The 14,480-nt window shown below is 39.2% G+C and overlaps 1 long non-coding RNA gene across 1 annotated transcript in view; it reads right to left on the reverse strand.

Moving 5' to 3' along the window:
- Positions 1 to 1,512: 1,512 nt before the first annotated feature.
- Positions 1,513 to 14,480, reverse strand: part of LOC106146905 — a 24,479-nt gene continuing 11,511 nt past the window's right edge. The window contains exons 2-4 of the long non-coding RNA XR_001231531.1: positions 6,838 to 6,988; positions 4,217 to 4,304; positions 1,513 to 2,218 (exon numbers count right to left, since the gene is read on the reverse strand). This is a non-coding gene — a long non-coding RNA (uncharacterized LOC106146905). The remainder of the gene's footprint in view (positions 2,219 to 4,216; positions 4,305 to 6,837; positions 6,989 to 14,480) is intronic.

The following is a 14,480-nucleotide window of genomic DNA, read 5'->3' on the forward strand; positions in this document are numbered from 1 at the left end:
ATGAAAGTGTATGATGCCCCCCCACTTCTTTGCAAATGAAACAACCTTAAGTTTTGGGAAAATTTGTCAGATCACAAAGCCTTGGAACAGATTCTTTTCACCTACTAGCCACTGAAAATCCTATATTTCTCTGTTTAAGAAAAGGCTTTTTATTATTTAGTTTTCTAACAATAATAGCATTTGTAGTTAAAATACTAACATTGTCAGGGAGGTCCAACAAAGTGTGGAGCTGGGGAAATGGAAACAGTAGTTACAGTAAGAGATTTTTTTAATGCTTACTTCTATACAATATCTTTGTACATTTTAGAATAAGCTGTAGTCTTTCTTTGTAAGACACGGAATGCTTTAGATTTGTAAACTTTATAGAAAAACATATCAAGATTGTCCTTTAAACCTTTTACAAATAAAACATACTCAAGCCAAAAGTGAGATTTCCTGGATCATAGAGTTTATTAGTAGCATGTGCTTGTTATTAGTTTAGTCACACTTATTTGATTGTCTATTAAGTTTAAGGAGGTGCATTTAAGGACAGTGGAGAATATTAAAAATAAAATCGGGCAAGGTCAATGTGGTCCTGGGCGCAAGGTGTGATGATGAACTGCCAGCCACATCACTGTACCCACTGTTGTCACGTAGGGTAAGCTCAAGTGTCCACAGCGTCTTAAAGGAGATGTGTGCTATGAAAGATCAGGGACCAGAGAGAAGAATTTGGAGAAGTCAAATTTGGAATTCAGTAATAGAGGCTGAACAAGTTAGGAATGCAGGAGGTGGCTACAATGGGAGATGAATTTGGCTTACTTTGGTGGCAAGGTACATAATAAAGCTCTAAAGTTAAGCTAAATTTATACTGGGAAAAGTCTAGAGTTCCCTGCAAAGATAGATTAATTGTATTTTACCAAAAATCGAGAGCCTGTGAAAGTTTTCCAGATAGGAGAGAAACACAATCCTAGGAGTACTGCTTTAAGATCATCAGATCACTTCATTATTCAAAATGCAGACCAGAAGGGCCAGGTGACACTCACAGGAAGACTGGGTGGGGGGAGATAGGCTTCAAAGGTCCCCATGAGATCCTCATCACCTGGCAAGCTGTACTAAAGGAGAAAAGAGGGGGTGTCTCAGCTTACTGGTAATGTTGGTGGCACTGAGTGAAAGAAATTTCATGGGAGAAAAAGAAAGTCTGGTACAGAAAAGAAGTTCAATCTCAAATATATTGACATCAGGGTCCTAATGTCAATTCAGCCGTTTGATCTCTAAGGGCCTGTTTTCTCCCTCCTATATCCCCTAACTTCCCTAAGAGTTAATTTGGAAATAGTTACCTAACAGTTGCCACAATTAATTTCTCACAGTTGTTCATTAGAAACTAGAGCTTATCTATCGTCTAAGGGTTTTACTATTAGCAATTTTTTTAAATTTTTAATTGAATAATAGCAATTTCTTTTTTCTTTCTTTTTTTGGTGCTGGGAATCGAACTGAGGACCTCACTTGTCAGGCAGGCACTGTGCTGCTGAGCTATATCCCTGGCCCAGTAATTTCATTTTAATAGCAGTAATTTTAGTATTATATAGCCAGGCCTAGTAGCATAATTCTCTAATTCTCACACTCCGGGAAGCTGAGGTAGGAGATCAAGCGTTTGAGTTTGGCCTGGGCAACTTAGCAATTTAGTGAGGTCCTGTCTCAAAATAAAACAGTAAAAAAGAGGCAGGGCAGAGATGCAGCTCAGTGTGTCGGCCCCGGGCTCACTCACCAGTACACCCAAGAAAGCTTTCTGTAACCCACATTTGTATAGTATTTACAACAGCCCGTGTATAAACACTTTAAACTTCATGCTCATCATTAGTATCCTCATTGTACAGACAAACTGAGGCCCAAGAAAAGTAAATCTGCCAAAAGACATAGCTGTCCCCAAGATGTTGGGCCCCTGGTGACTGAGTAAACGTGGATTCGGATTCCCGGCCTTCGGTCGCTGGGCTGGCTCCAAGTTGCTGCAGCTGCTCCTTCCCGGGCTCGGGCCTTCTCCCAGGGTCTGGGCAGGAGTGGGCTGTTCTTTCTTCTCTAGCTCCTTATCAGCCATCCTCCTTCCCTTGCCCTTCCACAGAGCGGAGACCACACACAGTCAGACCTTCACTGGGCTGGAACCACCACACAGTCAATCCTCCCTTCGCTGTCCTCTTCTGCTCTTTCCATATCACACAGAAAGAATGGATTCCACAACCAGGGCCTGAGGGAGCAGAGGTAAAGTTTGTTTCCAGAAATCCTGTTCCCTTCACATGAGTAGATCTCTACTTTAGACAAATAGTTTAGAATACCTTTATGGGAGAACTTGATCCCTACTGATGGACCTTGATCCACCCCATAAGGTGGTAACAAACAGCATCTGATGATCACTCCCGGCCATACTGACTTCTAATTTCACAGTCACCTCTGCCCCTAACATGCCAAGAGAGCTTTATGCATAAATGATAGTGTCCAGGGCATTTAATTAATTCCACACCCACTTTGAAATGAGTCCTATGTATTAAATTTTATTACATTTCCTTGTGGTTTACAGAGGATAGGTGTGGCTGCTGAACACAGCAAGCTCATTAACAAAGATACGTTATTTAAAAATCTATGGGAAACTGTACCGACATGATTGACTATGGGTTATTCCATTTTACATACTGAACATGTCAGATAGCCTCTTAAATCATCTCTAGAGCTGGCAATAATTCCTTAATGAGCTACAGCCTGATATTCCAGGGACAGGAATAATTACTTCTCTACCTCTCAAATCTCCACTCTACAACAGGAGAATAAATTGAACTTTCGGGATAAGTAGCCCATAACACTTATCAGCAGTAGTTGAGCTTTACTTTTTAGGGTGCTGCTTTGGTTTTCTTATTTTTTTCTCCTGTACGGCACAAAGTCACAGTATCTATGTGGCTTTGGTGATACATGATTAATGTTACAGTGTTTGCTAATCTAGTAGTTTTAATCTTCCTTTTCTCAAAAGAAAAAAACAGGTTTCCTGGGCTATCGTATTCTGCTTTTCTTAGGTACCAAAGTTTGAGGAGTTACAATGGTAGATTACATTTGTAAATGCTGTAAAATGTCAAAAACCCATCCATTATGTAATTATAAACACTCATGGAGAGTAGAGATAAGTGAGACAGAGAATCGTCCTGCTCCTCATGCCTGGAACAGGTTCACAGACTGTGGATCATTTGCAGAGGAGACCCACAAAGCATAATAATTAGCAGTCTAAAGAAGCTCGCATCCACTAATTATTTAATCCAATCACCTCCCTATGGAGAATATTTAATAATGTGCTGACCTTAAGATAAGATCGTCCTGCTGAGCCCTCACTCCTCTCCCCAGTGCACACTCTAAGTTGTTTTGCACGTAGCAGGAGAAGACCCAACCTCTTTCTCACCCAAGGCTCTGCAGCCAAAAATAAGCATCATGATTAGTTGATGAGAAGGAGGGATGATCACAGATGTGGGCCTTGGCTAGCGATAAGGCTAGGACAATGGGCAGCTCGGGGGAAAGAGATAATGCTGTCAGTTCCGCTAGCCCTGTGCACTAATCAGCTTAGCTTCTACCATAGGAGCTAAGTGCGGATGTTTCTCAGTAGTAAGTAAAGCTATATAATTAGCACCATACTTTCTAAGATCTGGTGAAGAGTTATATGCCTCCTAATTTCACCTTCTCAAATTTCTAGCATTGATTAAGAAATTGTAACTGGAATTAACAGACATGCAGGATTTCAATTCCTTGGCAGCAGGCAAGGCTTCATGGAGACTGATTATACAGGGAGATACACACAGGACAAGAACATAAAGGAAAGAAAATGCACAAATACAAACAGAAGAGAGGGCAGGAGTAACAACACGGGGAAGAGTAGAGGAAAACAGTAAGGGAGATGAGAGGTATATTGGAGCATTCACTTGGAGAGGAAAATGAAAATAAACTATCTTAGGAGAGATATTATTTTAAAAAAAAATAGTTTAAACCTGGTAAACTCCTATGTAGGCAGGATGTCCATATCATCTAAACATTGGAAGAAATGGGAGACACTATTCAAATTAGTCAGGACAACAAGCATTACTGAATCTACTGTCCTGGCCAGCCAGAATGAATGTTCATCTATGCACAGCGATGAGAAACAGTTGAGCACAGAAATGAAGAAGTATTACTTATAAATGAATAAATAGAAGAGAAATAAATTAGGTCTTACTTCACTTTTATAAGGTTTCTTCTATGGTAGACTTTTTATTTTTCCATCTTCAGCAGAATAAATCTTCACTAAAGTCCTGGAATTTGGCCTACGGATATGGAGAAAAACATTTGGGGAAATTCTGTGTTGCTACATGCTCATGTATCATGCTTCCTGCTTGAACAGTGTTATGGGTTGAATTGCCACACAACCACCACTACCATGCACAGCCCTAAGGCCAGACCCCTAATGTGATTGTATCAAGAGATAAAGCCTTAATATCTTACCTCAGTGGGGTAAGTGAGGTTAAAAACATCATAATGGTAGGTCCCTCATCTAATTGCCCTTGTAAAACGAGGGAGAAACACAGAGATATCTTTCTCCACACTGAGAAAATGTCATTTGAGGCCATAAGACAGCATCCCTGACAAGCAAAAAAGAGAGGCTTCTGAGGAAACCAAACCTGCAGGCGTGGTGACCATACACTCTCAGCCTCTACAACTGTACTGTGAGGAAACAGATTTCAATTGTCTAAGCCACCCAGCTGGTGCTACTTTGTTATGTCAGGCAGAGCAAAGGAAGACAATCATAAAGTGTTAATTTTATCAGAAAGAATAAACATTTAATGCAAAAAAAATCTTCTGTGTCCTCTGTTTCTATCCTTGCTGCACTGCAGAACTTTGCAATTGTATCGCAGACAGATATGAAAGTAAGGTCAAACATGGGGTTGGTGGTGCACAGGTCTGGAACGCTGAAACAAAAGGATCCTTTCGTCCTAGGAGTTTGAACCCAGCCTAAGCAGCAGGACTTGCTCCAAAAAAGGGGGTAGTGGATGTGGATGTAGCTCAGTGATATAGCCCCTGCCTAGTGTGCACAAAGCCCTGGGTTCCATCTCGAGTAATGTGGGGAAAAAAATCTATACCTGGGTCATCATAGAATAGTGTTGTTGCTCGTATCGAGATGTCCCCCCGAAAGCCGGGCGTGGTGGTGAACACCTGTAATCCCAGCACTCAGCAGTCTGAGGCAGGAGAATCATTTCAAATTCGCAACCAGCCTGGGCTACAAAGTGAGCTCAAGGCTAGCCTGAGCTGCATAGCGAGACCCTCTCTCAAAAAGATTAAAAAAAAAAAAAAAGAGAGAGACTTAAGGAAATGTTCCCTGTAGTGGTTGATTGATTATGTCAACTACAGAAGTTTAGAAGCATAACTAAACTTGGCTCAGTGACTAGTTCAGCAATTCTACACTTCTCTAGGGTGTAGAGGAGCCACTCTAGGGTATAGAAGAGCCACCCTAGGATAGATCATCACCTAGATAATATAAAAGGGAAATGAGGAAGGACAGAGGAACTTCCATTCCTTTTGGAGGCTCTCCAGTCTTCACCTTCAGCTTGGACTTCGTCTCCTGGCTTCTAGTGCAAACTCTTCGGCTTCTACCTCGGATCTTTCAGCCTTCCGTCGCAGACTCATTGACCTCCTGGTACAGACTTGCATTGAACTCTGCAGTGAACTCCAGGCCCTGGACTGATTCCTTCGGCCTTCAGTGGGCAGACACTCTCTGCACGCTTCCTCATACAACTCTCTGGCTGACCGTCATAAGCCAATCTTGTAATTTCTTATACATTTGTACATCTGGTGTTATATCTGTCTCTTCAGTAAAACCCTAACTGATACATTCCCCCCAAAGCCTCATGCACTCAGAGGTAGGGTTTTGGAAGCTGGCTGGATTTAGGTTGTGTAGTGCTGGGATTAAGCATGTGTGGTACTACATAATTACACAGATTAGAATTAGCATAGTTCCGGGTGTGGCTGAATGGATTTACTGAAAACCAACCTCCCTCCTCCACCGTGTGGACAGCACCTCCCAAAAGGCTTCTAGCCTGAATGGGAGAGACTGACTATGGACTGAATCCTGTACAAAATGTGGGCTAAAATAACCTTTTCTCCTTTAACTTCTGAGTATCAGGAATTTTGTGTCAGCAATGAGAAAAGGACAGCAAAGACAGACAGCAAAACTCTAAAAAGCCAGAAAGAAATATGGAGTATGGAGGGGTTAAAATAAAAAAAAGGGAGCCTTGCTAATTTCATCTCTTGCTACATAAGCAATTTTTCTTAGAACCAGCCCTTCTTGTCCAAGTACTTCACAGGGAACAAACATTAGCTTACTGACTTAGGTAAAATCCTTTTGTAAATAAAGAGTCTGTGTTGGTTTGTGATCCCAGTGAACAAATACCTGAGGAAAACAACTCACAGAAGGGAAGATCTAGTTTGACTCATAGTTTCAGAGGTTTTGGTTCATGGTTAGCTGGCTCCAAGGCAGAAACATCATAGTAGAAGAGGGTAGTGGAGGAAAGCTGCTCACCACGTCAGCCAGGAAGCAGAGGAAAAGGAAAGAGCCCAAGAAAAGTGGATACGCCCACCATGACCCACTTCCTCCAATCAGGCCCCGTTCTGCATAGCCCATTCAGCTATGCACTCATCAGTGAGTGAGTCCACTGAGACAGGCACCCTCACTATCCAGCCACCTCTCTAGATGTCTCCATCTCCAACCAAGGTGGCAATCAAGATGAACTATCACAGAGTCGTCACTGGATTTAGCAGAGCCTCTGAGGAGAGAACAAATAACATTAGCAGTTAACTACTGACCTTTGGCCCTTGTACTTTGGTCTCCTTGGCACAGTTCTCCAACTGAGACAGCTCATTAGTTTAATGCAACAGGCAATCCTCATGCATGGCACCGAGCCACGCAGCACTAGAGTTCTGTACTGCTTCAGGACATCCTCATTCCTAGGAAGCACTTTAACATTGATTATCATTATTGAATTTTATCATGTGCCAGCAAGAATGACAAGCTTTAAAATCAATTTGCACTCTGTAGTACTTAGTAAAGATTTTTATTTACAGTAATGCCCTTCAGATTTTTGGCATACTCACCCCTTTATTGAAAGGCCAATCTAGATTTATTATTTTATGACCATAAGTGGTTTCATTTCCCTGAAGTAGAACGCCACTTGCTTTAAATGTAGAGTTGAACATGCAAGGTACTTAGGAAATTTAATTTAATAGCTTTAGGTAAATGGTCTGTGGAATTAGGTATTTTTATCCCTAGCTGTCATTAAAGACAACCTGCCATAAGTTCATCCAATATTTCACTTTGTATCACAAGTTCCATTACATTTTCATAAGAAACTGATAAACGCTTCCTTTCAGATTTAAACTAGGAGCAAGATTGTTTTCTTGAATAGTTTTACTCAAAAGTAGATTTTCCAGCCACCTTTATCAAGGAAGTCAGAACTATTTATGAGCGTAAAATCAAGAAAAAAGTTGATCCTATCAGGAAAAGCCTTCGGCCCATTTATTTACTCTTCACTCAATAATAATAGAGCCAAATGGTAAGTAATTCAAGCAGGCCTGGTCTGGTTGCCCAAAATATGCTCATCACAGATATGATTCATTGTGCAAATTTTTTATTTCCTTTTATTGATATTGCATGTTCCTTATTAGAGCTTCAAAAATTATCTCTAGTACTGACATTTAATTTAGAAAACAATTCCATATTCACCCATTTTCTTCTTTACAGAAACCCTCCATCCCTCCCTGTGCATTATAGTTATGTAATAAAGTGAAATTATAAGGAATCAACTATTGATTAAAATTGATTTATATATAGTCCATGATACCAATATTTTTAAATATAAGGACAATAACCCGATGAAGGCACATTGTCTGTCTCACTATACTTTCTGTATAACCTTCCTTTAAACCCAAATTGTGTATTTGTTGCCATCAGCAATGGTGTGGGTGTTAGAAGATGTCAAATCTAGTCATCCAATTGGAAAAGTTGGAAATTCTGCTAGACTAAGAAAGAAAGGGAAAAAAAAGAAAATATTAGATGTCTTATTTTATATATTTAATGTGTAGCCTTTAATTATCTCTGCTCATCAGAAATATAGAAAGTAGAACAACAATTTAAATAACTTAGAGTAAGCCCATAGGACATAATATTAGGAACCATTTATATAAAGAATTTGGAGTATATTTAATGCATCCTCTGACACACATTTTGTATCACAGGATAAACATCATGAAAGTGATAAAAGCAGAAAATCTAAACTATATACACAGAATATATGATGTATAATGTAATAAAATTGTTTTTAAATAATATATATACACATAGGAAAGGTAAAACAGACATATGCCAAAATGTTAACTGACAAGATCTAAATTATAACATTATAAATGATATGTATTCACTATCTATAATTTTCTCAGATAGTCTGTTTTTATAACAAAAAAATGTTTAAATTGTTAGTTTTTTAAGTTTATGGGAGGAAATGAACAATTTAGATGATAAAATATTTTTTCTACAGACAAAAGAAAAATTACTTTTAATTAATCCTTTCTTTGAGAAAGAATGAAAAATTTCAATATTTAATAACTTTCACATGAATTATTCTTAATAGTCATACAATAACTTTGTTCTTTCAGATCTTCAATAAAAGGAATGTATTTGATACCAAGAGGACCTAAGCAAATAAGGCATTTAAATTCCCACTACAATATTTTTCTAACATTTCTGAACTTTCCTAGGACGTTATCAAAAGGCTTTACAACTGTCTCTAAATACAGAATCTGCAATACTTAAGAAATGCATGTATTGTATGCAGATAAATGTTTAAAAATATTTTCAACATTTTATGTTATGATTTAGATTTAAAATGCCCTCTACAAAATCTCAGGTCTTCAGAGATAGGGCTTTTGAAATGTGACTACATCACAGGGGTGCTATACTAATCATTAACCCATCAACGAATTGGTACTGGAGAAGTGAGGTTATTCCTTTGATTATACTTGACCATGTGGTTTAGAAAATTTGGAACTGGTTTATAGAAGGAGTCTGGAAAAATTTGGAAATGTGGGCTAAAGAAACCCGCAGAATAATGTAAGTATAACCTGAGATATGATTCTGATCAGAACTCAGAAGACCAGAATGTTGATAGTACAAACAGAAAGACCAGTATCAGGAAATTTCAGTTTCATTATGTTCTGTTAGCAAGTGGGACCTGGATGGATGGACGGGTAGGTCACTGGATGCATCATCTGGGATGGTTCTTTTCCCTGACTCTATACTTTTCTCTCTGCTTCCTGGCTGCCATAGGTTAAGCAGTTTCCTTGCTACATGCCCTTCCACCATGATGTATCTCCCTTGGAGCCAGCCAACCATGGACTAAGCCTCTAAAACCATGAACTAAAATGAACCTGTTATGGTTTAAATCAGAATGTTTCCCAAAGTTTTATGTTTGGAGGAAGGGCTTTGGGGGATATGACCAGACCAGAGGATGTTATACTCATCAGTGTGTTTAGCCAATGATGAGTTCATGGATAAATTTGCTGTTAAGAAGTGGGACCTGGTTAAAAGAAGTATGTAACTTGGGGCCTGTCTTTGAAGGGTATATGTATCCCTCTCTTCTCTTTCTTTCTTTCTCTCTTTCTCTCTTTCTCCCCCACCCCCTGCCACTCTCTTTCTGTGTCTCTCCCTCTCACTCTCTTGCTGTCTCTCATTTCATGAGATGGGATGAGCAGCTTTCTTCTGCCAAGCCATGCAATCTGTCATGCAATCACAACCTTGGAGCCAACTGATCATGGACTAAATAACTCAAACCATGAGCCAAATTAAACCTTTCCTCCTTTAATTTGTGGGTATCAGGCATTTTGTCTGAGTGACAGGAAAACTAATACAGAAAATTGACACTGGAGAAGTGGAGTTACTGCTTTGATTATACTTGACCATGTGGTTTAGAAAACTTTGGAACTGGTTTATAGAAGGAGTTGGAAAAATTTGGAAATGTGGGCTAAAGAAGCCACAGATTAATGTAAGTATAACCTGAGGTATGATTCTGGTCAGAACTCAGGAGACCAGAATGTTGATAGTACAGACAGAAAGATCAGCATCAGGAAGTTTCAGTTGCAAACTTCATTAGCAGTTGGACTAGAGTCTGTGTGTATTACACTATGGTAGAAAGTTTGTCTTCATTTTGCTCATGTCCTGAGACTTTAGGAGAGTAACAATAACAGCAATGGGCTGATTGATCTAGTAGAGGAAATTTTAAAATAGCCCAACATTCAGGCTGCGGCATGGGTAGTGACAGGTGCATTTGACTGGATGTATAATGAAGATTGGGGACAAGAAATAAAGTGGAAAATTTTGAAAATATTAAATTTGGGCTCAGAAGGAACCATGCATAAATTAGGACCAAATGATTTATGGCTGATGAAGAGACCAATATCATTAAAAAGGAATCCACTATTTGGCACAGGGTCAAGAGAAAGATGCCTCAAGAGCATCTCTAGAATCAGCAAATCCCCATCCATCACAGGCTAAAGGGTGTAAAAGGGTAAATGCCCACAAAGGAGTTTGCTTTGAGAAGACAGCCCAGGGTTCCCTAGTGAATGGACTGCTACAGTAATGTCTCAAGGTAACTGGGCTACTGTGAAAGCTACTGGCAGACCTTGGTATAATTTGCATGCTGTTGGTTTTTTGGCCATGCAAAATGAGAGTTATGGGGTCATAGAGGTTTCCAATCAAATTTCAAAGGAAGCCTTTGGAGGCTAGGCAATGTACCCCTGAGAAAGTACAGGTATCCCTCATTTAATAACCTTCCTGTTTAATGATTGTTTAGACTATGACTGAAGTGCACCATTCACACTTGCAATTCACCTTTCTTTTGCATGTAGTTCTATACATTTTGTTTATAGAGCTTCAAAGTCCTCATTTACAGTACACCTAGTTACACAGTACTCTAATTTTGCTGATTGTACCATATAGTACAGTACTGCAATTTTATGTTCTGTTATACAATATAATACTGAATTTAAGAGTTATACAAATAAAAACAAAGTCATCAAGTTGGAGTTCCCTTTGGCCATTTCTTTGTTCTGAATATTATACTGTACATACTGTATACAATTCCTCATTTAGTGACAAATTCATTGACCACTTAGTCACAGGAATTGAACTCCATTATTAAAGGAAAAACGTCTGTAATTCATGAAGTTATGTGAGTGAAGCCAAAAGCTCAGTGGAGAACTCAAGAAGTTGGAGAAGCCAAGAATATGGAGAATCTGCCAAGGAGAGCTGTAGTCAGTAAGTAGAACCAGCCCAGCAGAGAGGCTGCATGGCCTGAAAATGGCAAAGCCATAGAGGTAGGATTGCACAAGCTCTTTGGAGCTCAAAGTTCACAATTTGTCTCAGGTGCTGGATATGGAACTATAGGATTTTATGTTTGGCCTGATAGTTCTTGGACTTACTTTGTTCCAATTTCTATCTCCCTATTTCTCCCTTTGGAATGGGAATGTTTACCTTGTGTCATTGTATCTTAGAAGTACTTGACTTTCTTTCTGATTTTTTTTTTTTTTTTGGGTACAGGGACTAGAACTCAGGACCTTGTGCTTGCCAGGCAGGCACTTCTGCCTGCTGAGATGTATCCTTGGGCCTCTTTTTGATTTTTATAGGGGCTCACAGCTAAGAGTTTGACTTGTGTCTCAGAGGAGATTTTGGACTTCAACTTTTCAGTTCTGCTGAAACTGTAAGATTTTGGTAACTTAAAGATTGACTGAATGGATTTTATATAATGAGATGGATGTGAGCCTTTTGTACCCTAGAGACAGAATGTTATGGTTTACATCTGAAATGTTTCCCACAAAGCCTTATACCTTTAGAAATGGGTATTTTAGGATATGATTGGAACAAGCTGGCACTACACAGAACAGAGGATTGATCCATTGATGCAGTCATGGGTAAAGGTGCTGTTAGGAGATGTGTCCTGGACGGAAGAGGTAGGTAAGTACGGACTTGCCTTTAGAGGGTGTTGTGGCTTGTGTCTAGATTTCCCCACAAAACCTCATTCATTATACTTGGGGCTTTCTCAGAGGTGGCTGGATCTAGAAGGTGAAATGTTGCAATTGATTCATTGTGCAATGCTAGAATCAAGGGCACTAGGATTAAGGGTGTTTTATCTTATCCAAACTACTATAAGTAGTTTGGATAAGATAAAAGGGATAGAAAGAGCTGTGGTCATCCCTTGCTTGCTTTGCTACCTTCTGCCCACCGTGAACTATTTCTTCTCTGCAATGCCTGCCTGCCACGTGCCACCCTGCCTTGGAGGCAGGCAAGTATGAATTGAGACCTCTAAAACCCATGAGCTAAATAAACCTTTCCTCCTTTGTAGGTGCATAGTCAGTTTCTGTCTGGGGTGACAGGTCCTGAGAACGAGGTGCCCACGGATGAAAAGAAAAACAAGAGAGAGAAAGTTATGGAATCAGGGGGCTTGCAGCCTCTCAGACGACAGCCTCGATTACCATCCTCCTTAGCCTTTTATTGGAATATAAACATAAAGCAGCAACAGGGTAAATGGGAGGAATAATTAACAGGATTGGAGATGACAATACAACTCAATTATCACAGGAATGAGACTTGACTTAGTTAGCCATCATGTTATCATTCCTTTGGGCATAATTCAGCAAAGCATCTAGTGCTGTCCCATGGCTTTCCACAGGAACACAGATCCTGCCATCATTTCCTTTTACACTAATGCTCTTGCTAGACTTCCTCCAGAATCAAACAATCATATGGCTTGGTGAGGCCCAAAGTCCCACATAGGTAATACATTGAAAGATAAACTAAAGAATGTCCTTCTCCACACTCCTTTAACTTTGAATGTCAGATATTTTGTCCCAGGAATAAGAAAAGTAACTAAGACGAGGGTATATCTCCCTCCCTGGCTCATCTCTATCTCCCTGCCTCCTCACTGCTGTGAGGCAAGGAGTTTTCCTCTACCATACATTTCCACCCTGACATTTCTGCTTTGGATCCAACTAACCATGGACTGAATACTCCAAAACTGGGTCAAATTAAATCTCTCTTCCTTTAGTTTGTGGGTGTTGGGAATTTTGTTCCAGTGACAGGAAAACTAATATAAAACTTCTTTGTTAACTTAAAGGTGTGGGGTATTTTGTCCTAGCAATAGGAAAAGGACAAATACAATGTGCATGCCTCCATATATCCTTAACAAAAAATAACTAAAATTGAGAAAAATAATTTTATGTAATACTGTGGCTTGCCTGAAAATAAAAAATATGATTTGAGTTATACCATGAAGAGGAGATATACTGATACAGTAATTGTCAGCTAGGGATACTGATTTATGAGAATACAAAGGTTAGCAAGAAAGAAAACATGGATGCAAAAAAGTCAAAGGAAAATATGTCCTTTGTAAATATTGGAATTTTGCAAATTTTTGTTTCCATATTTTCTCGTAAATTATATATTTCATGTGGTAGATTGAAAATAAAGAAAAATCACAAGTTTGCAGCTGTTCCTTTCATATAAAGATAAAACATATGTTAGCTTAGCCTGGTAATGGGCTTAGCCATATGACTTCTTTGGCCAAATGATTTTAGCAAATGTGATTATATAGCATATACAGTAAAACCTTAGTTTTTAATTCATCTTAGAAACATGCTTTGATCCAAAGAACTTGTATATCAAAGCCAATTTCCCTGTTAGAAATAATGGAAACTCAGATGACTCCTTCCCACAGCCCAAAAATTCTCAGATAAAATGATTAAAACACAGTAATACAAAATATAAAGAAAGTAAACAAATTAAACTGCTCTTGCCTTTGAAAATGTTCATGACTAGTGTGAAGGAGACAAGAGAGGAAGGTTACTGAGTAGGATGACTTTCACTATCAGTAACAGAATCACTGCTATTGGCTCAGTGGAATTTTCTTTTCATGCAACTTTAATAAGGACCCTATCCAATAATGCTTTCTGCTCCTTTTGATAATTTCATGGAAATGCGACATTGCAATGCCATTAAACAGATTCATTGCTCACACTGCTACAGCCATATTTGGATGGTGTTTTCTACAAAATCTTGCAGTTTCCACATTTTACACATCTCCCTAATCTAATTTGAAGTGAGGAGCTCCTCCACCTTCCTCTCCTCCTCCTCTCCAGATGAGATCTCCTCCATATGTGCTTGTTGGGAGGTGCTCACCCACAATCCCACGGTGAGACAGAAAGACAACTATTGGTTCAGTTGTGATCATGTGACATTAAGTGTCACATATTACTCATATTGCAAGACATACTTATTTACCAAGTTAAAATTTATTAGAAATGTTTGTTCAAAAACTCCACAAGAAGACTCCTTGAATTAATCAACAAATTCAGCAGTGTAGCTGGATACAAAGTCAACACCCAGAAATCGATAGCATTCCTAT

The sequence above is a fragment of the Chinchilla lanigera genome, unplaced genomic scaffold (assembly GCF_000276665.1).
Source record: "Chinchilla lanigera isolate Chin_1 unplaced genomic scaffold, ChiLan1.0 scaffold00101, whole genome shotgun sequence".
NCBI classification, from domain to species: Eukaryota; Metazoa; Chordata; class Mammalia; order Rodentia; family Chinchillidae; genus Chinchilla; species Chinchilla lanigera.